The sequence below is a fragment of the Pinus tabuliformis genome, chromosome 1_2, assembly GCF_031772625.1.
Source record: "Pinus tabuliformis cultivar Carrire ecotype Pingquan chromosome 1_2, CPIR1, whole genome shotgun sequence".
Classification (NCBI taxonomy): Eukaryota; Viridiplantae; Streptophyta; class Pinopsida; order Pinales; family Pinaceae; genus Pinus; species Pinus tabuliformis.
In genome coordinates this window covers 1,336,348,797-1,336,375,460 of record NC_142298.1, presented here as the reverse complement: position 1 = coordinate 1,336,375,460, position 26,664 = coordinate 1,336,348,797, and the positions used below count along the sequence as shown (strand labels likewise).

Sequence of the window (26,664 nt, the reverse complement as noted above, 5' to 3'; positions counted from 1 at the left end):
TTATTATCAATATCAAGACGATAAAAAAAGCATTGGATTTAGTAGCCTTGGTAGTTTGAGAATTCATTGAAGCTTGACCGTTGTGCTTCACTTCTCAGCGCTTCACCTTTGATCAGTCCCACACCCTGGGAATCATCATCATCAATCTCTTTCCATATCTTCCCATTATGTGATTGCTCCAACTTCAAAGACAACTTGTCTTTCAAGATTTGTGCATCCATCATGCGTTCTTCTAAAAGTTGGGCGCTTTCGTGACACTCACAAAGTTGTTGTCAAAGCTCTGCATTGCTTGCTTCAAGATAGGAGTTTTTATGCTTTAGAATTTGCACCTAATTAGATGAGACACTTCTAGCACAATAACAAAGAAGCTCATCTTGCAAATACTCTAATTGATTCCTCATTCTTTGCATCTCAACAATTGTTGTTTCACGATTTATAATGGCCTTATTTTGAATGTTGCGAGCTCGATTTTCATACTTTAGAGTATTGTGTGTTTCTTCAACATTTGTGTCAGCAGGGCTAACACAAGCAATCATCGTTGTTTTGTTGTTTCCTCCAAGAGAATCTTGGAAGAGGAGAGTCAATTTATTGTCTCTATAGGGAACATGCCCACCTTTGTTGCACTTTTTATCATCTCCCAATGCACTTATGGCATTTTTGAGTGCCAATAAACCCTTGTTAATGTGAACACCTTCTTTGAAGCAAAGACCATCTTCACTTGTCCTCTTGCCTCATTCAGAACTTGCATGACCCACCATGCGAAGCTTTGCACATACAAAATCCTCACACTAATCTTCTACAGTAACTAGATCACCACTTAATGCCACATCCCATTTCCTCTATTTCACCATGTTGACTGTAAATATATCATGGGAACGAATGGATTGATTATTCATGTTAGTGCTTCCAATAGCTCGAGATAACGACCCTTGACCTAAAAAATAAGCCATTTCTTCTTGAGTAGTGACACCTATCCTGGTGACACTTGTAAGAGTTATTCCACCATTAGTTGTTTTTTTGAATTTGTATGGACAACTTTAAATGGAGAGTTGACTTTCCACCACCAGGATCATCTAGGTTCACTGTAGCTAGAGGATTTGGGTCAAGTAGATCATGCACTTCTTCTTTTAGAATTTCAGTAAATGAAACTTTCAACCTATATTTCTCCTTTGTCCTTCAACTCTTTGATCCTTTCAAATATGGCCTCCATAACCAAAGGAATAATTCCTTCTCTGTTTCCACCAAGTGTATATGTTGTTCCCATTGTGTACATCTTTCCCTTCAGTGTAACTGCATTGCCTTTGCTTCCTATTGATTTTCCCACAAGCCTTGTACATTTGATGCACGATCAACAACACACGTCATCTTTATAAGAACCATGCGTTCTAGCATATTGCCAATAAGGTGGATTTAGTATAGGCATTTCATCCTTGACACTCGCTGATTGTGAACCTTCACTAATGCCTCTTTCTCTTTCACTAGAGCCCTTTTCCATCTCGAAACCTACTGCTATTGAGGAAATATCATGGTCTTTGTTTTGCAGCTTATTCTTACTCTCAAGAAAATGACCATCATTTGAAAATTCATTTAGGAAAGATGTTATTCAAATAATCTTTGCACTTCTGGACAAACAACAATACATTTCTTCTTGCTTCTCCAAGATAAGGATTCATTTATTTTAGGTGCTTTCATATGTGATTCACGAACAAAAGTATTCCTCAAATAATCTTTGTTGTTATCACTTATCTTTGATCATCCTTGTCTATTTCTTTATAAGTACCTTCATGGCCTTCATTTCCATGTTCACCTTTATGTTCTCTTTCCCTGTCTTTGATTGCATGCAAATGAGCACGACCAAAAGTTGATACAAGTGCAGTCATTTGCGCCAGTGAACCCCATTGCTCTTGGATTACTCCATCAGGCTTTCGACCTTCTCGAGCTATTTGTTCGTGTGCTCGCTTTAAAGCTTTCAATCATCAACTTGCACCTCCATCACCAACAATGTGGAGGTTTGCCGTTACACCAAAACCCGCAGGTGTTGGTAAACGTAACAAACAGTAACTAGGATCCGCAAGTGTTGGTAAACGTAACAAACAGTAACTAGGATCCCCAGGGTGGAAATTACCGATTCTATAGAGGTGCGGTGATTCTTCCAACACCCCCCTCAAATGCAACTCGGGGGAATCGAACCTGGGTCCAAGCTCTGATACCATGTGGAGGTTTGCCATTACACCAAAACCCGCAGGGGTTGGTAAACGTAACAAATAGTAACTAGGATCCGCAAGTGTTGGTAAACATAACAAACAGTAACTAGGATTCCCAGGGTGGAAATTACCGATTCTATAGAGGTGCGGTGATTCTTCCAACAAACAATAGGTGGTGGTGGCAACTTTTCTGCTCCTACCTTTCATGGTTCATCTTTATCATCCTCTGGATAACCTTAACCCCCCTCTTTGAGAAATGGAGTCAATTCCTTTGGATTTAGTTTGGCTTCTCTTCTTGCATGTCTTGTGAAGGTTCTTCATCTTTTAGTATCTATTTTGCAGAAGTTGGTCGATCTAAAGGTGTGACCATCCACTCCAAACCCAACTCTTTTCTAGCTTATTCCATCTCTTGTTGGGAAGATTTTTTCTTATCAATTTCTTCCTCTGCTGAAGATGTGACTTCTCTTGTACTTTGTTTCTCTGTCTTGGGTTCACCATTAGTGCCACCTAATCTTTTTTTCTGGTAACTAGCCCATAAATCGTTCCATTTCCTTATGCCTGCTTTTGTTGTGCACTCTTATCATTAGGTTCAAGCAATTGATGTCCTTTATTCTTTGCCTCTTCAAGTGGCATTCCTTCCAAAGAACTTTGGATCTCCCTAATTTCCTGCATTAGATTCTCTTCAGAAGGGGTTTTAGGGGCTATAACCCTTAAAACTCCCTTCAAACAATGTGCAACAACAAGCTTCACCTTTTCATCTTTATGCCTTCATAGCTTGTCTTCATCCAAGTTGTTACTGTTAGAACTATCACTGCTAGAGTCAATGGAGAAGGTGGTTGTTCCACCATTTGTAATTGTCCTGCCAATGAAGGAGGACATCTTTGGATGGAGAGGATAGTTGATCTCTTGCTCTAAAAATCTCTCCCTTAGGGTTACTTTTGTTGGAAACACTAAGAGGGGGGTGAATTAGTGTTTCACTTCAATTAATTACTTTCAAGATTCAGAGCATTAATTAACATTAGTATTAGATTAAAACATAAATAGTTAACAACACCATTCAATAATGTGCAACAATAAAGACAATACACTAGAGAATTTTTAGGTGGAAACCCTTCTAGGAGAAAAACCACCGAACACTTCTTAATATAGGTCTTTTAAAGATTACATCAATGGGAAGCTCCAAATTCCAAATTTATTAGCTCCAACTGAAATGATGCTCCAACACCCTGGTTTACCAGCTCTAATTGGAAGGATGCTCAAATGCCCTAGTTTACCATCTTCAATTGGAAGTACACTCCAACACCCTGGTTTACAAGCTTCAGCCCTACCACCTGTTGACAGTGTTGGAAAATCCGCCAACACTACAGGGTCTCCTTGGTATGAAGTACTAATTAAACCTCACACTGTTTGGGGTAGGATCCCCATCCGTGTTACCGACCATACTGCCATTGTGTGTGTGTTTTTTCTCTTGGCTATCAAATGCAGAGATAGGACAAAATCAATCCTCCATTGATGACTTGCAGAACATGATAAAAAAACATAAAAATATTATAATGAACAAGAACATGTTTTAAGGAAGAATCAAATAGTTGAGACTAACTAAGACATACATAAGTAAGAGAGTGCTAGAGACCAAATGCAAAATAATTCACAATTAATCACTAACATTAACATAGAATGAGGAGCAAAGATTCAAAGCCAACACACCAACTGCATGAAATGAAATAGTTTATAAACATGTAACCAATGTGTAAACCCACATACATAAACAACAAAAGCATGAATAGACATTACAAGTGCCATTAACATCTATGGGAATCAATGCATGAATCAAAAGATTCTCATTAATACTGTCGCCCATTCTAATATATGTACACAAGCTCATCAAAACCCAATAGTGGGATGAGAGCAGTTCACATCATCTTCATGGCATTACACCAGCCTCACAATCCCTCACCTATAAGCCACCAAGAGTGAGTGCCTTAAGCTCCTTAAGCACAAAATAACAATCCTATTATTAACCTAGCTTAAGTGCTAAAGTCCACTTCAATGAAGCATGAGGTTACATTTATAGAAATGAGGAAGATGACCTTTCACCTTCTCCATGGCTCTTAGACTTCCCTCATGACCTTTTGACTTCCAATTGATCCTTTATTTATGCTTGCACTTAGTGCATTTGGTTGTTGAGCATTGAAATGTTGGTACACACTTTAATAATTCAATGCTACATTCGACAATCTTCATGTTCCCTTTGCATATTATTTTGCAGGCTTTAATATCATCTCCCAATGTAGCTTCATCGCTTTTGCATGGTGCGATTCATTGTGGTGTAAAGAAACATATCCTTAATAACATTGCATGTTTTGATGCAATAACCTCCCACATTCTTTAATATATATGACCTTTCAACTACACCTTATTCGTCTTACGGGAAGGGGAATGTGTGATTGTGCTTCGCGGGGGCAAAGATTTTAGAAATAGGGGAGACTGTTTGTTACTCCATATTGTGCAGGCGCGACGATGTTTGCGTACAAATGTTTCTGATTGCACTTTCACACTCCAATGGCATAGGGCTTCACCTCGGTGAGATGCGCTTGCGATTTTGTCTTTCCAATAGTGTGCACAAGTTAATCCCTTTAATATAATATCAATCTCGTATAACCTTAGCATGTAACAGTTTCCAACGTTGAGGTTTATGATCTCTGGGCGGCAATTATAGAGCTTCATTATAGTAGTTATTCGAGCTTCATGGCAGCAATTAACAATATTTCTAGCTTATTGTTTTAATACAATTCTAATCGTAGTCTTATAGCATCGTGTATAGCTCATTGTATTAAAATACTTAATTAACTCCTTTGTGGAGAATAATTTACAATCAGATAATTATTTACAATGAGAGAGTGTTGAATTAAGTTGAGTTAAGTTATAGTCAAATTTAGTGTTAAGTTATTTTAGGCGAGTCATTTAGTTAGAAATATATAAATATTTTTCATCGGTTTCATTGTAATTAATTAATTTTTTTGTGTGATCAACTTAAGTGTTTTGTGTCAAATTTGTATTTTGGCTCCTCTGCTTTTCCAACAAATTATCATAAAAGCAAGGTTACAAAAAGCTAAAAAAAAACAGGTCACCGTGGTATTCAGTAACACAACGCTCATGAAACTAGCAAAGTACCGCGTTACAAGTTGCAACCTTACCAAACTTTGCAAACACACGGGATTCCTTTGACGTTGGTAGCGTTAGAGGACTAAAGTGGGACTTCACCATCGTGAAGAGCGTTAGCATGCAACATTATTAAAATACACAACGCCTTAGTGTGAAAAGTTTGTTAAGTTTTCGGAAGGAGTCACGTAGGGTTATTTAAGTCATATTAAAGTGGGTATTTTTTGAATTCGTGAAAACATTTTCGAAAAGGATTAATTTTATGAAAAATTTATACAAGAGCTTTCAAAATAAAAAGTAAGTTTGTTTTTTTTTAATATATTAAAGTTTCTGAAAAGGGGTTTTTGAAAAGGTGTTTAAAGTATTGGAAAATGTTTTTGAAAAGGTGTTTAAAGTATTGGAAAATGTTTTTAATATAGTTTTTTTTTTAAGGTTTTTGAAAAGGGTTTATATTTTTGTTTTAGTAAAATAGAGTTTTATTATTTGAAGAGTATTTTTGAAGAAAGATGGTTTTTTCAAATTTCCAGTTTTAGTTTCTATCGTTTACATGCAAGGATTATGACATGTGGACTATTAAGATGACAAACACGTTGCAAGTTTGTGGTGTTTGAGATTATGTCCAGTTTGGGTTTTCAGAACCTAATGATGAAGCAGAAGAACGATTTCTCACTAATGCAGAGAGAGATCTATAGAAGAAAGACAAAAAGAAGAATGCACAAGCATTACAACTTATCCATCAAGGAGTGGATTGAGCAGTGTTCCAGAAGATTATGATCACGTCTTCAACAAAGGAAGCATGGGATACCTTGGTGACAAGCTATAAAGGTATGGCCAAAGTCAATATTATTAAGTTGTAAAGTACTAGGAGAGATTTTGAAAATCTGCAGATGAAGGAGACAAATGACATTAATTCTTTCATGAATCGGGTGATGATTGTCGTAAATTAGTTAAAAATTTATGGTGAGGAAATTAAAGATCAAACAGTGGTTGAGAAGGGCCTCAGATCTTTGTCTACCAAATTTGATGTTGTGGTAGTAGCCAGAGAAGAAGCCAAGGATTTGACTTCACTGACAGTTGATGAGTTGATGGGATCACTTCTATCACATGAGGCAATGATAGACATAAATAAGGATTCCACATTAGAATCTGCATTCAAAATACATGTTTATATTTCAAGAGACAAAAGTCGAGGCAAAAGTAGATCGAGAGGCAGAGGATGAGGCGAAAGACATGGTGGTTAGATAAATGACAAGAAGAGCATGGACATGAAAGTGGAAGCAACTGCAGAAGCTTCAACAATAATCAAAGAGTTGACAAATCAAAGGTGAGATGTTATTATTGTAATAAATTTGGTCACTATGCCCGTGATTGTAGGAAGAGGATAACTGATCAAGGAAACCAGAGAGCTAATGTCACTACAGAGAGTACTAACTCCATGTTCCTAGCTTGCCATACCATGCATGAACCTTCTGATAATGTGTGGCTATTAGATAGTGGTTGCAGTAACCACATGACAGGCAACAAGAATTTGGTTGCAAATTTGGATCAATCTGTGAAGATAGAGGTAAAGTTGGGGACTGACAAGACTGTGGATGTAGATGGCAAATGAGTGGTCAACATTCTAACCAAGCAGGGGGAGCCGAAGACAATCTCAGAGGTATATTATGTTCCTGGTTTTAAACATAATTTAATAAGTATTGGTCAAGTGACACAGAAGGGATACATAATTATCTTTCAAGGACAAGAATATGTTATATATGACGAGCCCCCATGCAAGCACCTAATAGCAAAGGTGCAGATGATGAGGAACGTATTATTTCCTCTAGTTTTACAGTGATTAGGTCAGTTCTTTTACAGTTGCATGTTCTAATGATTATTGGTTATGGCACTTTCGGTTTGGACACTTGCACTTTTCTGGTTTAAGATTGTTGCAACAAAAACAAATGGTCAAAGGATTACCTCCCATCAAACAACCTGCTAGTACTCGTGAGTATTACATATTGAGAAAGTAACACCGTGAAAATTTTCCAAAGGGAGTTGCATATAGAGCAAAGCAACCACTTGAGCTAGTGCATACATACTGTTCGAAACATTGAGAGGGGGATGAATCAACATTTCTATTCAATTGTTACTTTTACCAATTAGATAATTTATATTTAGAACACAAAATTGAACAATAGGAATAAATGATTTTATTAATTTTTTTTTTTTACAATAAATAAAATACAATGTATATAGGTCTCCAACCCTAGATAAAGACACTTATTTTCAATCTTCCAGGCTCCAACCTGTTACCAATCACCAACTTGGACTTTTGTGAGGCTCCGACTTCTAGGGAACTGACCCTATCTTCTTAAGGCACCAACTTGGACTTTTGTGAAGCTCCGACCTCTAGGGAACTGACCCTATCTTCTCTAATTCGTGTTTAATTAATCCGAAAGTCATACCATCAAATGATATTACGTCATGTATATATATACGTTTGCAATTTCACATAAGGGAGCCGACATGTGTGAAATGAACCGATTAAAAGTGTTAAAAACGACCACTGGGAACCAGGGAGCCGACTTGTGGGAATGAACCGATTAAAAGTGTTAAAACCGACCACTGGGAACTGAAAATTTGTGCGTGTTTTTTTTAACCTCAAACAGACGATTTTGATGATAGAATTGAAGGGATGACTTATTAACGTAATTCATCGTATTAAGAAGTGTGATATGAAATATGTATGTGATATGAGAAATGTATTCACCATATTGCATAATATGTTCAACATATTTATTATTTATGTAGTATGGAGCTTCAATATATTATGGAGCGTATCATGTAATATGGAACATTCGTAATATAGAATGTATTATGTAATTAGGACTAAGGTATGGAGCGTATCGTGTAATATGGAACATTCGTAATATAGAATGCATGAATGCATTATGTAATTAGGACTAAGGTATTGTGGTTAGGGTTTCATTATTATAGGAATAAATGATATAATAATTTAGGATATTAAGGTTTAGGAATTAGGATTAAGGGTAAGGGTTAGGGTTAGAGTCAAGGTTACGTGTTTCTTTAGAATTTTCAAGGATTATAAGATAAGGTCATTTAGTAAGGTTAGGGTGTCACATAGGATTATACATAAATCTTCATGTTTAGGGCATCATTAGGGTTTATCCATAATCTACAATGCCATATTGACATCAATGACAACTTTGATTAACAATCTCCTCCTTTGTCATTGATGGCAATATTCTTGCCCTTCCAACATTCTCTTTCCCTTTGACATCAATGGCCAACGGGGCGCCCACGTACTCCCCCTATCAAGCTACTTCTTTTCTTCATGAATAGTAGTTCTTCATAGGTATGTTACACCCCCTGTTATGGTGCTCTTCTTTCTAGCAATGTGGTTCATGATAGATGTGCTTACATTCCTTTATTTGATGAACCAACTCCCACTGTCTGCACAACCTCCTATAGCTCAGGAAAGATTACTTGCCTAGTGATCAAGTGGAAGACATCTTCAACAACAATCCATTAGATAGATAAGAGATGTTTTTCAATGGAGTGTTCCTGAGAAATGATCTATCAAAGAATGATTTTCAATATAGATCATCAAGGATTTCATAAGGCTCATTCACAGATAGATTCTGCAAGAATGCTTAATCATCATAAGCTCTCCCTAACTTTATGCATGGTCTTCCTTTTGGCAGAGTCTCCCCATCAAATACTGTTGAAAAGTGTGCAACAAGAAATGCTTGTTGAGAGTGCAACAAGATGATGGAGCTTAGTGAAAAGAGTTGCCTTCACTAAGTGGGCCCGCAGGCTATTTTTGGCGCAAGTCTATTTTTAGACATATGGATCATGTCTATGGATTGCAGGTTGCTGTTTATGGATGATTGGTCAAGTTGGGAAAAATAGAAGAACTTCTATTTTTGATGAAAGTGTGAGTGATCAAAGTCTATTTTTAGACTGGCTGTCAAAAATAAAAAAGTCAAATATTATTGTCTCATAATAATATTTGGACTATAAATTTGATCTTATTCTCTTGGAGCACTTCAGGATGAGCTACGGATGTGGTACATGCAGATCCCAGAAGGAAATACGTGGTTACCTATGGGATGACTAATATTTGCATGCAGGACTTCAGTTAGAACTCAAGTGAGTTGAATTTAGTGGACTGGAGGTGCAGTTGATGGAGTTGTGTTCAGTTTAGCCTTGTTAAACTAGTTGTATTTAGTCTAACTGATCAATAGACTAGAGATGAGTTGGGTGAATTAGTTATTAATTAATTCACACGTTATTAATTCATAATACAACTATAGAATACATCAGTTAACTCAGTGGCATGTCAGTGCATGTTCAGTTCAACATGGACAGGTGGTAGAGAATCAGATTGCTATCAGTTGTGACTATAGTTGTGCACCAGATCTTGCACAATCAAGGGATAGAGTATGCCAATGAGTTTGCTCACGTATTTGCCCAGTATTGTAGCCTTTGCTCACGTCCAACAAAGTGTGAGTGATTATTTTGAGGTGAAATACGAGTTTGGGAAGCCATTCTCATCAGTTCTTGAGCAGGTATTGAGCAGTGGAGGCAGGCAAACAATGGAATAGATTTGGAGATCAGATCTGAGCTGTATTGTGTGTAACAGGTGGAGTTGGTACTGGATTGCTTATGATAAGCATTGTACTTTGTAATGTTACATGATTCAATCAATATAATAAACAGATAGTGTGGGGTTTTTAGAGAGATGCTTTCCCCCGGATACATACTGTGTTTATGAGTTTGATTGATGCTTCTATGTGTGCCTGTGAATGTTTCTGCTTCTGTAAATTGATGATCAACGTAGAGGAGATTATGTATTATACATGTTCCGCTTATAATTGTATGATCAGGATAATCTCTGTGAATATGTGTTAAATTATTCAAAATTTCTACATGGTATCAGAGCTAGATGATTTGTAGAAAAAGTTTCTACATGGTATCAGAGCTGTTGATCATCAGAGCTACTATTCAGGAAGTGTTTACATTCTATTTCTTCAGGCAGAGTCTGTAATCGGGCCAGGTAGCCTCTGGATTCATCCTTCTTTTGGAAGGTGAGATATCCGGTGAATGCCCATATAGTCGATCTCTGTACAAGAAATACTTTGTTCTCACGAATTCTAGATCGGAAGTGGTTGAGTTTTTGAGCTGGTGGAATTCGAATTTAATTCCAAAGCAAGAGATAAAACTCAGAAACATTAAGTGTGAGAATGGAGACAGTATGCCCCAGTATCTCACGAAGTTCACCCAATGCCGAGATGAGCTGGGAAGTGTGGCGGTGACTGTCGGATGAGGATGGTGAGTCTAGCACTCCTTGACCTTCCTAAGAGTTGGCATAGCCACCAGGACTCGGTGAATGGAAGGGAGAAACTGCCAGGATGGGAGAGACTTTGGTCGGATCTTGTGCAAGAGGAGATTAGACGGAGCACCAGAGACAGTTCTTCATCCATGCAGGATGAGGAGAACTGTGCCTTAGCGAGTAAGGTGAAGAAGGGGAAGGAGAAGGTTTCTCTTTCCGAATCCAGTTCTTCCAATGATGGGAAGAAGGTTGACAAGTCGAAGGTGAGATGCTTTCGTTGTCATGAGATTGGTTCACGGGTCAGGAAACTGTATGCTCTTGAGGTTCAAGATGCATGCGAAGCCTTGAGCAGCAAGGAAACTAATGGAGACTTGGTGGTTGAGAGGGAGCGTATATTAATTCTCAACATGCAGAGCCAGAAGAAGTCTCGGACGATTGTGAAGGAGCCATGATTGGTGCAACAGTTTCAGGAGATTGTGGAGGAGCCACAATAGGGGAAGCTGAGAGGAGATCGAGTAGAGACATCTACTCATCCAGAGACCTCCAGTAGGGGGAAACTTCGAGCCAGGTGGGCTGAGGCATCGCATGCAGCCATACCTCCAGGTAGGAGGTGGGGTGATGTGGATTGATCGTCCTAAGGAGGAGGGGCAGGATCCTTGAGGTACCCAACCTCTTGGATGAGACCTTGCTACGGGAGCCCCAAATGTGTAGTAGCAGGAACTGACTGATTGGGTAGAGACAGATGCGGATGGAGTGGCAGAGAGAGCGACAGTGCAGGGAATCCCAGGACAGCGCATAGCTAGCAGGCTGTAGCAATGCGAGAGGCACAAGTGTTTTGCACAGTGCTAGGTGGCACAGAGAGGTGTGCAATGGTGCGAGATGCATGGAGATGTTGCAGTAGCGCAGATGTCAGAGAGGGAGCACTTGTCAGCAGCAGGTAGAGCTTTAGCATTAGAGAGTGTTTCTATCCCAACATGGAGGTCAGATGGGAGGTGCAGTGCGGATGCAATGCTGGGAGATAGAACCAGCAGCAGCACGGATGCAGTCAGAGATCAAAGTGACAGAGGCTAGAGCAGTCAGATACTGAAGAGCACAGATATGCAGAGTTTCAGTCGACAGAGGCAATAGCAGTCAGAGACTTTGATGACAGAGCAAGTGGACCAGCCAGATGTGTTACATGGAGAACATTCCAGAGTTACAGGATCGGGTTTGAGAGGAACCCTTTCTTGTTGAGAGGGAGTGTTGAAAAGTGTGCAACAAGAAATGCTTGTTGAGAGTGCAACAAGATGATGGAGCTTAGTGAAAAGAGTCGCCTTCACTAAGTGGGCCCGCAGGCTATTTTTGGCGCAAGTCTATTTTTAGACATATGGATCATGTCTATGGATTGCAGGTTGCTGTTTATGGATGATTGGTCAAGTTGGGAAAAATAGATGGACTTCTATTTTTGATGAAAGTGTGAGTGATCACAGTGTGAGTGATCAAAGTCTATTTTTAGACAAGCTGTTAAAAATAGAAAAGTCAAATATTATTGTCTCATAATAATATTTGGACTATAAACTTGATCTTATTCTCTTGGAGCACTTCAGGATGAGCTATGGATGTGGTACATGCAGATCCCAGAAGGAAATACGTGGTTACCTATGGGATGACTAATATTTGCATGCAGGACTTCAGTTAGAACTCAAGTGAGTTGAGTTTAGTGGACTGGAGGTGCAGTTGATGGAGTTGTGTTCAGTTTAGCCTTGTTAAACTAGTTGTATTTAGTCTAATTGATCAATAGACTAGAGATGAGTTGGGTGAATTAGTTATTAATTAATTCACAAGTTATTTACTCATAATACAACTATAGAATACATCAGTTAACTCAGTTTCATGTCAGTGCATGTTCAGTTCAACAGGGACAGGTGGTAGAGAATCAGATTGCTATCAGTTGTGACTATAGTTGTGCACCAGATCTTGCACAATCAAGGGATTGAGTATGCCAATGAGTTTGCTCACGTATTTGCCCAGTATTGTAGCCTTTGCTCACGTCCAACAAAGTGTGAGTGATTATTTTGAGGTGAAATACGAGTTTGGGAAGCCATTCTCATCAGTTCTTGAGCAGGTATTGAGCAGTGGAGGCAGGCAAGCAGTGGAATAGATTTGGAGATCAGATCTGAGCTGTATTGTGTGTAACAGGTGGAGCTGGTACTGGATTGATTGTGATAAGCATTGTAATTTGTAATGTTACATGATTCAATCAATATAATAAACAGATAGTGTGGGGTTTTTAGCGAGATGCTTTCCCTCGAATACATATTGTGTTTATGAGTTTGATTGATGCTTCTACGTGTGCCTGTGAATGTTTTTGCTTCTGTAAATTGATGATCAACGTAGAGGAGATTATGTATTATACATGTTCCGCTTATAATTGTATGATCAGGATAATCTCTGTGAATATGTGTTAAATTATTCAAAATTTCTACAAATACTAGGAATATCAAGGATAACTTCATCAAGTCAACAACATGTGTTGTTGGCTGGAGTGTTCAAGAGACTTCTAGATTCAATTTGCTTCCTTCTCCATACTTGTGTAACTTTCTTCTCTGGCACGGTTCTAGCTTGTGTAGGGGTCCAAGTCATGTTAAAATCACGTGCCATATGTCCAATGTTATGACACTTGAAGCACTCTATGTTGTTCATGAATAAGAATTCATGACTTCTTGCAAAATTTCTTCTTGAAGATTGACAAGGACCATTTAATATGTCTTTGTGATATGCCCTACAATCTTTTGCCATGTGCCCAAAGCTTATACAAGAATAGAAATTACCAAGAAATATACTTTCGTACCTGGGAGAAGAAGGTTTCCTTGATGTACTTCTGAAGTCTTTTGTCCTTGGGATCCTTTGATGATAACCATTGCTTCTTGCATCCTTGACACCATATGCATTTCTTCTTGGAGTAGGATTTCTTCCAATGTCAACTTGACTCTTGCCTTTGCTGGGAGCATCAACATTTTTTCCAGGCTTCCTCATATCCTTGTTGTTTGAAGTATTTTCCTTCTTGTTTGAGGATTCACCTACATAGCCAAGGCCTAATTTATCAAGGGGAGAACTTTGATGACTTAGGATGTCATCTAGGGTTTGAGATATTTTCAAATTCTTATTCAGCAAGTTAACTTCCTTTTTAAGAAAGACAATTTCTCCTTTTAACTATTCATAATCTTCATCTTTCATAACTAGTTGCTTCTTCATTTCTTCCATCATCTTGGTTGCTTCACATGATTGGGCCTTCAGTGAGATGATTTCTGCTCTTAACTTGATGATGTCATCATCCTTCTCTTCTAGTTGGCATGCCATGGTGTTTCTATCCTTTTCTATTTTATCAACTTGTCCTTCTATGAATGCCAATGCTTCTATTTCCTTCTCAACTCCTTGTGCTTGTTTCCTTGCCTCTTCTAGTTGTGATCTAAGGGAGGAGACCTCTTCCTTGTATTGACCAATCTCTGCTTCAAGTTGTTCAAGCTCTTGTGCCTTTGTTCAAGGTGGCTTGACAAGGTATCTTCCTGTTTCTTTGCCTTATCCAATTGATTTGTCATGGATATGACTTCTTCATGATGTTCTCTTGTTTTCATGAAATTTTTCCTTAATCTTGGCGAGCTCCTCATTTATTTCCAACTTTCACTTTCTTCTTAAGTTCTTCATTTTCGTTTTTCAAATTGTTAATCTTTTCTATGGCAACGATAAGTTTAGTGAGGATATCTTCTTCAAAATCTTCTTCATTCTCTTCGTCTTCTAAGTCTTATTTAGCCTTGGTGCTATCACTCTTATCTTCAGCTTCCTTGATGGGCTTTGGATTTTCTTCTTGTTTTCCATCATTTTCTTGACTAGAGATCATTGTCAACGCTCCTTTTGAATGAAGATCAGAAAGTTTATCCCATATACCTTTTGATGATGAACATTTTTCAAAATTGGCCTTCATTGAATCAGGTAGCCCATTCAAGATTGCTTTTATTTCTCTTGTATTATGTTCCTTGGATTCTTCATCGACCATGCTATAATCAATCACAAATTTCCAAACTTCAATGCCTTGAGTCTTTAAGAAATTCCTCATTCTTGCCTCCCATATATCAAATTTTCCATTGAACAATGGAGCCTTCACAAATTGATTGACTTCAATTTTGGTGGTTGAGGGAGACACTTCTTTAGGTTCTAATGATCAACCTTCAAGTTGTTAGGCTTTGAGTGAAGGTACTGGCTTTGATACCAATTGTTGGAAATACTGAGAAGGGAGTGAATCAATATTTATTTTCAATTGTTAATTTTACGAGTTAGATTATTTATATTTAGAATAAAAAAATATACAATAAGAATAAATGCTTTTATTAATTTATTTTTCACAATAAATCAAGTACAATGTATATAGGGCTCCAACCATAGATGAAGACACTGATCTTCAATCTCTTAGGCTCCAACCTGTTGCCAAGCACCAACTTGGACTTTTTTGAGGCTTTGACCTCTAGGGCACCGACCTTGCATTTAGAGGCTCCAACCCCTAGGGAACCATCCCTTCTTTGGTACAGACTCCAATATGGTTTTTTGAGCACTTCGATCCTCTAGAGCTCCAAACCTACCTTATCCAAGGCACCAACCTTGAGTTTAGGAGCACCAACTCTAAGGACACCAATCTTATATTTTCCAAGCACCAACTTGGACTTTCCAAGGCACCAACTTGTCAATTCTGAGGCACCAACCCCAAGGTTTCCAACCCTATAGCTTCACTTTGTCAAAATATGTTTGGTTGTACTTCACGACTCCCAAGGTCTTCTTCACCGAGCCCTATCAATCTTCAACTTCATTGTAGTCTTCCTGCTACATTGTCAATGACAACCTTAACTTAGAAGGTCTCATCATTCTTCTTCATGGTACCTAATCAAAAGATCAACAATAGATCATTATCTCAAGGATGCTTTCAAAAATCTTCAATATGCTACTTCACAAAGTTGTTCAATAATGATTCTAGATGACTCTCCAAGATATGTTCAAGAATATCCCCAAGGAAACTCTAGTTCTTCAACACTTTGGATCAATGTTCAATTAAGCTTCCAACAGGTGACTACTCTTCAAGATCCCTAGTCTTCTGCACTAAGCTTGAAATAGGTCTGAGTTTCTACAGCACTAAGCAAACGACTCCAAGCCTTCTCTCACAGGTCTATGCACATTCACAATTTTACACTTCGATTTTTCACAGCTCTTAGCTACAGGACCGAGACTATGGTTCAAACACTGGTCTGAGCTACAAGTCTGGGCTTTCTACAAATCCGAGCTCCAACACAGAATTTTAGCCTCAACAAGAACCATAGTTCCTAGGTTACTTCTGCAATCCAAGTTCACAAGTGATGACTGTCCACTGTAATGGAACCTTTCCACAGGTGTGGCCAATTTAGGTGACTGTACTTACACCTGTCCGAGCCTGAAATCTTCACAACAAAGGTTTGTAACAGGTCTGAGATAGTTCAAGGCCGCAATCCGAGGTGAGGTGGTGTTCACTGTTCAGCTAACAATCCGAGCCACCATAGGTATAATTGTCCACAGGCCTGAGAGGTGATGAAGGTCTGATCCTAGCTTCCCACCCAATAGGGCTGAGCACTGACGACTGTCCGAAATATTATGGTCCCCCACAGATCAACAATCACAAAAATGCTTCAACGAGTCTTAATACTGGTCACTAATCTAAGCTTCAAGCGGATCAAATCAATCTTTTAACGAGTCTCCAATATTGTTTATTAATCTGATTTTAAATGTGTCACAGGTAAGGTTTTGAGGTTAAACCAGTGCCACAGATACAAGCTGTAATGATGAATTTAATCACTGTAATTACCCAAGCAGAAATATTCCTTGTCCTCCACGGCTTATGTTCACGAGATGTGAACTCTCCTTGCTGTACTATGTTACTCATATATTTTTCACCGAATTTTCTGTAGAAGCTTAGATCTGAACCACAACTGAATTCATTCTTCGTTGTGTATTATCTCTAATTCGTGCTTAATTAATTTGAAAGTCACACCATCGAATGATCTTACGTCATGTATATATATGTGTTTGCAAGTTCACATAAGGGAGCCGACATGTGTGAATGAACCGATTAAAAGGGTTAGAACCGACCATTGGGAACTGAAAATTTGTGTGTGTTTTTCTTAACCTCAAACATACGATTTTGTTGAGAGAATTGAAGGGTTGACTTGTTAGCGTAATTCATCGTATTAAGAAATGTGATATGAGATACGTATTCACCATATTGCATAATATGTTCAACAAATTTATTATTTATGTAATATGGAGCTTCAATATAATATGGAACATATGTAATAGAGAATGTATTATGTAATTAGGACAAAGGTATTGTGTTTAGGGTTTTATTATTATAGGAATAAAGGATATAAGAATTTAGGATATTAAGGTTTAGGAATCAGGATTAAGGGTAAAGGTTAGGGTCGGAGTCAAGGTTAAGTTTTGTTTTAGGATTTTCAAGGATTATAAGATAAGGTTATTTAGCAAATTTAGGGTGTCACATTGGATTATACATTAATATTCATGTTTAGGGCATCATTAGGGTTTATCCATCTTCAATAATTCCATATTGACATCATCGAAAACCTTGATTAACACATACTTGTGTGGACCTCTGAGGACACAGTCGACTAGTGGAAGTTGTTACTTCCTATTGTGCTATTCAACAACCCCCCATTTGTTAACATAATAGCTAATATTTTCTTAATAAATGGGGACCTTTAAAAATCCATTCCCAAAAATAAATTTAACATTTAGGCATTTTCTTGTTATTTTTGGAATAAAGCAAGATATCAAGATGAAACCCTTTGAAAAACTAACAAATGCTTGCCTTTTTGCATATCGCATGATCAAGCGTGTCAAAACCCATGTTAACAACTAAACCCGCGAAAAAAGCTATCAAAAGGGATTACCACACTTAACCTTGAAACTATTAGACTTTTCATTTGAACTAAGTCCTAAAATGTTTTTTATTAAAGTAAGGCCTACATCGCATATTTCCACTTGTACAGAACACACCCTCACAAAGTATTTTTAAGCATGCGATATGCAATATTGCAATGACACGTTCACCCTTATCGCATCACATTGGAAACCCTTAAGAAAGATCCGAAAACTTATCAACCTTGCAATATTGCGAAATGCAATGGGACCCTGGACCTGATTGTCAACTATGTTATAAAAACACTTAGGTCGGCATCGCAACGAAAAAAGGCTTTACAAAGAAAACCCTATCAAATAAGCTATGCTTTGAAAACTAATAAAGAATGCCCCACATATCACATTTCACAGAAACCAAAGGAATGGGAAAGAAAGCGCACACACGAAATGTGATAATGTGATCTGCGATATTGCATCGCAAATCTCAAAATCGGTTTTATCACAGATAAAAAGCTGGCCACCCTAATAAGTTTCTTTCCCAACTTACAATGCAAAACATTAATGAGCATTAAAGTTAGGGATAAGGAACCATTAGTGGGCATTTAGTATGGGTTAATGGCATTTATGTTTGAAAAGCTGTTCGATGTGATACGATATTTTCTCACTTGCGTTTAATAAAAACTCCTTTCTTGTCACCTTTTCAAAGTCATCTGTATCATTCATTCTTATGTTCATTTTTACTTGTGTCTATCCAATAGATTTTTCTTTGCTCCATTTTCAGGAACAATCCGTAGCAAGAGTTGTTAGGAGCAATGGCAAAGAGGCGAAAGGCAACCGCATCTGAAAAATCAGAAATGATCCCTTTGTTCTCTAACACTACATGTAATAAAGACGAAGGAACCTCAACATGGGAGGCCATGTATGATTTATTAGAAGAAGAGAAACCAAGACCTTTGGTAACAAAGGCCACAACCGATGGTCATATTTCTTCCGACGCCATCGATCAGGTGGATGTAGCAGATAGAGAATTCGAGAATATCAGGCGAAGGTTATGGGATCCTTTTCACTGCACAATCTCCGACTTATTTACAATCTACCAGAGTCACAAAATCTCTATAATAAACAATTCCTCGAGAAATTTGATAAGGAGAATGAATACCCAACAGATGTCACACGAACCTAGACTGAAAACGAAGGCAAGATAAAAAAGGATAAGATGGGTATGTATTCTTCAACATCTATCTCTCCCCCTCATAGTTTAGCAACATCCATGCTATGTAGAATGTTCAACAAGCCTGATAGTACTAAATTTCCCCCAAAATGGCTGCCATTAATAGATGCAGCCGTAAATGCAACAATAATGATTTGGGCCCAAATTTTGTCTAATAATTTGGCGAGAGCCATAATGGAGTATATGAGAAAGAAGAGTATCTCTTCTAGGGTTTACCCTCCATTTTTCATGAGTGGCTATATAATGGATGCTATCTATTTTGGTTCCAAATTTTCTATCATGGGATGGAAGTGCACTATCCAAGATCCGCTTCCTATCCATATATATCATAAAATTATGTGAGAATCTCAGTTTTGCTCCCATTTTTACAAAATTTTGTCAAGGAGTTATGCTTCCTATTCATAAACAAGTCTACAATAGGAATGCCCCTAGATTTTCTAGAGAAGTTGAAGTAGATATCCTACCTATAGCTAGATGGTTCGGGGAGGATACATTTAGATATATCAGAGTATTTAGGAGCATTGCTTCACCGCATGTCCTCACATACTATGTCCCCGATAAGTTAATGGCTAGGGAGATAGCCTACCAAACATCAGGGGAAGGTGGGCTGAGCAAAGGATTGAAGGAACAGAAAAAAGGCCACTTGGCTTACATTTATGTTGCAATGTGGTGCGTTTACACTACACAATTTTGGACATGCATGCAAGGAAGCATAGATTATGAAATCTTTGAAATTGACTACATTCCCAGGAAGACAATATGACCCAAATGGCACTACCAAAGACTTCACTACTATGGTGAAAGTGAAATCATTTACACATGAGGAAGATGCCTTCGATGACCTCTTCCTACAAAAAGAGACGTTTTCAGAAGTGACGCATATGGCATCACTACTTTTTGCCCCAGATGATTTTGAAGCCTTCCGTGAATATAGGGAAATGAGATTATTACAGGTCCCATTGGACATGCTATAGATTGAATCAATAAGGGAGCCAACTCCTAGTGTAAGATTAAATGAAATCTCCAGAGAAAATTCCAAAGAAAATTTCGAAGCGGAGTCCCAAGAAAAATTTACTCGTGAGTCAGAGCACTCACAACTACAGTCTCAAAATGGGGGCAATAAAAACAGAGAGTCTGAAAGGGACACAGCCAGAACCATAGAAAAAGCAGCTAAACAAACCTTGACAAAGAAACAAGCTAAACTTCTCTCTACTTCCACTTAGTCGGTGAAACCCCCAGTTGTTGATTTGAAAAAAGAATGGGATCATTTTAATAAGAAGCTCCATAGAAAGGAACATACATATGAGATACAAACTCCACAAAAAAAATCAACTCAAGAAATTACAGTGGAGAAAACTGTAGGAAATCAGGATGTATAACTCATTCCTCCCACCCCCACTTCTGAAATTATTTTGAGAATTGAGGAAATTCCTCCATTAGATGTGTTTTATAGCCCTACCCATAAAGCTGTCATAAAAAAGAAGAGGAATAAAAGATAGTTATATGCTACAGCTATTACCACTCCCGACAACGAACCAATGGACATTGCTTGGAAAGATTTGCCCATGGACCCATCTGAGAACCTTACGAGACTGTCACAATTTGCGGGAGCCTATGCTACAAAAACTATTGATAAAGCAACAGAGGTCCAACTGCTACTAAGAGAAAAGGAAAAAATGATCCAGATGGAACAACAATTAGAGCAAGAAAAATCTAACCAACAAGCAGAGTTATAAATAACCAAACTACAGGAGGAGTTTGAACATATGCAAATACAACATCAAGCTAGCCTAGCAGAAAAGGATGCGCGAATTCAAGCTATGGCAAAGAAGTATAAAGACAGTCTGCAAATCGATCAGTTCGTAAAAGAAGTACTCAACCTTAATGCCCAACTAATGCAACAAAAGGAAGTTCTGTGCCAGAAAATCTCGCAAATAAATCCTTATTGCGAGATCAGTGATAAGCTAACAAGCCAAGTCGTCGACATGAGACTTGAGTATGACAAAGTCCATAAAAGGATTTCTGACTTTATCACCTGGCAAGAATCAGAAGATGGGAGAAAGGTTGATTTGCCAAAATTGGAGGAATCGCATAAAGAAATTCTATTTGCAGACTGGGATTCTCGGCTCAAGCAAGAAGAAAGGGAAAAAACTGTCGCGGCAGCAACATCAAACAACATCATTGGATTCATTAACGAAAATCTACATGGCGCCAACCTGGTTGCAGAATCTATACCTGGATTTCTTCCAAATGCCAATCAACTAGAGTAGCAATGGAGACAAGCAACAAAGGAAATGGAGGAGGTGATCAGGAAAATGAGCAAGCTGAGCTGGGAAGCATACTGGCAATTCTTAGTCAAACCATACAACCAATGGATGACCTTGTGATGCCTAACTACATCCACACAAAAAATGGTGCCAACACTGAGGGACGCTATATTTTACTGGACAATTGAAATTTGCGATTGTCCAACCGACATAGCTCAAACCAATGGCAGATATCTATGATCTTAAGGATCAAATGCAAAAGAGTGAGTCACTTTGTTTTATTTTTATTTTAGTTTTATTTAGCATAATCTGAGGAAGGTTGTTTAAACCTCCTCAACTATGTTTGTAATAATCTATTTTAGTATCTATAGTTTTAATATTTAAAACTCTCTCATGCATTTAGAGAGGAGTCCAGAAATTTTATCAGAAACATTCTTCAAAAAATGCACTTTTGTACCTTTGAGGAGGTTCTGGGTGGAATGAGTGGAACAAGATCTATTTTCTTTTGAATATCTGGCATGTTCTACTAAAATTGCACTTTTGCGCTCTTAGATGATGTTGGATTTGTTGAAACACATAAGCAAAACTTATCATATATGGTAATTTTATCTTGTGATTCTGTTTTATTTATGTATCATGCAATAACTTTTCATCAATTGTTTTATGTATGAAAGTTTGAATTTCAGTTAGCATTATTGCACTTTTGTATGGTGTTGGCTTTAATTTTCTGCTGAATATATGAATTATTATATATGCGATATATCTTTCACAGTCATTTTGGCTAACTATTTATCCAAAACGATTATTGTTAAACTATTCCACTTCTTATTGCAGTTGAATGATCTTTATTACCAATTTCTATAGGACATTATTGTAGATCACATACTTTACTTTATTCTCGGGCGTAGTTATAGTTTATTAGTGTTTAAACTAGGATATATGCATGTGTTCAAATAGTTTATATTAGATTACACTTAGCTTAATCATTCCCCCGTTACATCATATGTCACCCCATCAACACTATCAAAATCGTTTTTTGGGAAACTGGTCCCATTATCCCCAGTCAGAGCCACTACACCAAACGAAAAAGGAGCTGCCAACCAAGGTTCGGACCGGGTGGTTTTCCCCGATGTTGTAGCAACAATTTTCGAGGCTTCAACATTTTGGTGCTAGAAGGAGGGCCTAATTATGAATGGCAAGTAAATTCAAACCAACAAGCTATTCTAAGAGTAAAACTCCCTCACCCTCACCTCCAACTTCTCGATCGCATTCCAAATCTTCGAATCTTAAGCAAGAAGTTGTAAAGACACCCTTAGAACCCACTATTGAAATTCTACAGAAGCCAGATCATTCTTCTTCTATAGAACACTTGAAGTCCAATCTCTGATTCATAAGTTACAGGGGATTTCTTAAGAAGAATCTGAGTTATCCCAAGATAGCGTTACCTCTCAGTTTCCCTCATCTCAAAGATTGACTAGAGTACAGAGTAAAAAGTTTGGGATCGCTCCATTCGAACTCCCTCTACCAAGCTGAGGAGGGCTAAGAAGACACCATTTGAATCCCATAGTGAGGTTCTCTCATCATCACCTCAATCATCCTCATTCATTTCATCCATCTCATCACAAGGTTAATCACCCACCTCATAACTCCAAATCGTGATTTACATAGGTACTGGAGCACAAGCATCCTCTACCCAATCACCTTCAACCATTGGAACATCTTCCTCTATACAGATACCAACGATGGCTCAAAACCCTCCAAGTCCATGGACAAATCCAGGATTTGTACGAATGGCAGGGCCTTTATACCAATTTCCAGCCCATCCCAAAAATTGGCTACCAAAGTTCAATCCTGATAATGGCTTACCAACTGAAGAACACATTAACAATTTTATGTTGTCCATTAACCTAAATGAAGTAGTAGAAGAAGATGCAGTTGTAAGATTATTCCCTTATACCTTACAAGGATAAGCATGATCATGGTACTTTTCATTACCATCAGGTTCTATTAATAGATGGGGTGCCTTTCAAGAGCAGTTCCTAACCAAATTTGGAGATGATAGATCCACAACTTCCCTTCTCAATGATCTCTCCAATTTGAAAGCTAAACCTAAAGAAAGAATCAAAGAATTCAATTCTTGTTTCAATAAGTTATTGAATAAAATACCAACAGAATCCAAGCCCAATGATGAAGTCCAAAATGAATGGTAATTTTTTGCCCTCCCTTCAAACGTAATTATTTTCATCGATAGAGTTGCCAAACCAACTTTGGCAAAAAACATGAAAGAAGCAATAGTTTTAGAAAAATGAATTCTAGCCTTAGATAAGAAAAATGCTTTAGAAGAACGAAAATATAAGAAAGTGACTTTTAGGGATAAATCCAAGAAAAAAGCACCTAAATATCCTTTTGATCTTGAAGGTTTACAAAAAGTCCTCAAAACCATGTCTAATGAAATGGTTGATATCAAGAAACAAGTAGCAGAGACTTCCTCAAAGAAATCTTTCAGACCATATAAAAGGAATCCCTCCACTGATCCTAAGCCTCCAAGCACTATATCAAATGTTGAATCAGATATGGAGGATGATGAAGTCTCAACCACTAAAGAACAAACAAATGACGAAGAAGTGGTCGAATTACAAGGAATGTGGGACTTTATCCTTCCCAATGAAGATACATAAGAAGCACTACTTGTTGCGACCCATAGTAGAAACCCTGTTGATTCACCTCAAACAAATCCAGCAGAAGGTATCAAATCCATCTCCGACCCTCATAGTATCAGATGAAATGGAATACAACATTGTGGATGATATGAAAAAGACTAGGGAAAACATTACCTTTCATGAGCTTAGCAAGTTGAAACATCAATAGAAGCTGCTGCTCAAAGAACTCATACAGTCCCGACTTTGCCTCTTCCTACCGCTGTAGTCTCACAAGCTGCCCAAGAAATGGGAAGGCTCCTTAGTACTTCACCAGACAGAATCGATCCTACCGATATTGCTCTAATTAGAGGAAGATATAAATCCCATACTCCTCCATTTTTGTTAACTTTTTAAATTTTCAACAAAAATCTACACAATTGTCTAGTTGAATCTGTAGCTTCATCTAATATTTTACCAAGAACAATTTGTGCGAAATTGAATGTTCAACGTCAAAAATCGCTGTGTGCATTGTGCAGTTAGACCAATCCCAAGTCGAAGTTATAGGGGAACTTAATCAAGTTACCATTAGACTTTCATCGAACCCTAAATTGTTTCAAGTCATTGACATTCTTGTAGCTGATATTCCTGAGTTCTATGACTTAATCCTTAGTAGAGATTGGTAAGAGAAGCTTCATCATTATTTTGCGACTTACTGGTCTCACATGTGGATTCCCTATAATGGAAAGCCAAATAAAATAAGGGTTGATCGCGAAAAACATCAAAAGTATATTGTTACAGAATTAGAAGGAGAGAACAAACCAATAGCGTATAGCAGAAATATCATCGGAAACTACTCAGCTGAATCATTTCTAGGAAATTTCAATGTAAATACTTCACCTTTCTTGGAAAATTCTGTTGTATCGCAAGTTGAAATTTTTTCTCAAACATATATTTCTAAGTGTATAAATTTTGTAGATAAACCTGTAGTTAGCTCTTTATTTTGGAAATTATTTTTTGACAGATCTAAATCCAACGATGGAGCAGGAGTAGGATTCATATTAGTTAGCCTAGAAGGGGAAAGAAATATGTTAGCATGTAGACTTGAATTTGATTGCACAAACAACACTGCTGAATATGAAGCGTTAGTTCAAGGCCTGTATAAAGCCATCAACCTTAATATCAAACACCTTTAAGTGTTTGGGGATTCATAATTGTGATAAAACAGGTAAGAAATACTATACACTATTTGTCTAGAGATCTGAAACATTATCAATCATTAGTCCAAGACCTTACTTCTCACTTTACAATGTTTAATATTTCCCCTATCCCAAGACTCGATGTTAAAATTGGAAACCAGGGAAAAACTTCATGTGGGTCATCTTATTCATGGCTAATAATATTTTTATTAGATTCCTCTCGTCGAGAGGTGTAGGATTGATATAAAGATCATCCAATTCCGATAAGTATTCATGGAGATATGAATTTATTTTGATTATGGAATTATTATCAAGCTGACCTACAACTCATGTAGGCTCAGAAGCCCAACAGTCGCATCTATTCACCCACCAACGTTGTGTATAAATATAAGATGAATTTTCCTCATTTGGACTCACTCATCTCATCACATCTCTCTCTCTCTACTGCGCAGATATGAGTCTCTTCTCTACTGCGCTGAAATGGGTCTCTCTCTCTCACACATGTGAAGCCGGAAGCTATTGAATCTGAAGCTGCAACTGTAGAAGTAAAGATTGACTTGCGTGGCCTAGAAGATCTCCTCTTTGGAACTGCGCTGTAGGTTCATCTGAACCTCCTTTGAAAGCTGCATCTCTTGGTGGTGGAATGAAGTCAATCCGACGAACGGTTTGCAAGATATCGACTGCCCTAGTTTGAAGCCGGAAACTGCTGAAACTGAAGCTGCAACTGCAGAAGTAAAGATTGACTTGCGTGGCCTAGAAGATCTCCTCTTTGGAACTGCGCTGTAGGTTCATATGAACCTCCTTTGAAAGCCACATCTTTTGGTGGTGGAATGAAGTCAATTCGACGAACGGTTTGCAAGATATCGACTGCCCTAGTTTGAAGCCGGAAACTGCTGAAACTGAAGCTGCAACTGCAGAAGTAAAGATTGACTTGTGTGGCCTAGAAGATCTCTTTGGAACTATGCTGTAGGTTCATATGAACCTCCTTTGAAATCCGCATCTTTTGGTGGTGGAATGAAGTCAATCCGACGAACGGTTTGCAAGATATCGACTGCCCTAGTTTGAAGCCGAAAACTGCTAAAACTGAAGCTGCAACTGCAGAAGTAAAGATTGACTTGCGTGGCCTAGAAGATCTCCTCATCTGAACTTCACTGTAGGTTCATCTGAACCTCCTCTGGAAGCCGAAACTTTTGGTGGTGGAATGAAGTCAATCCGACTATCGGTTTGTGAGATATGGTCTGCCCTAGTTTGATAATGAAGCCGCTAACGCTGATGCTACTGATCTAGGGTTTGCTACTGCTGATATGAATCAGATTTATTGTACTATTTCTCTCTGCTGAATTATTGAAGATAAAAGAAGATTTGATCAAAGGGTTTCCCCACACATTGTGGGGTTTGTCCCTGGCTAGCCGCCACATCTTGTGTCTCTTGTCTTGGCTTGTTTTCTGTCGATCGTTTAATGTTCTATATGCACTTTACTTTATGTACATGTGATTGCTAATCGGTGGAATATAATAAGAAAAAGAAGTAAACTGTTATAAGCATAGAACATACCATAACTTAACATGGTATCAGAGCTGAGGTGAAGACAAAGCTCGAGCAAGAGCAAGAGCAATCATTGAAGAGAAGATTGGCAAGGCTATCCTAAAAGAACTATGGGGTCCTCAACACTCTTTCCTGCTGAAGACAAGCTCCGT

General features: G+C 38.0%; 1 pseudogene; it reads right to left on the bottom strand.

Moving 5' to 3' along the window:
- Positions 1–26,664, bottom strand: part of LOC149211136 (kinesin-like protein KIN-4A) — a 47,259-nt pseudogene that overhangs the window by 871 nt on the left and 19,724 nt on the right.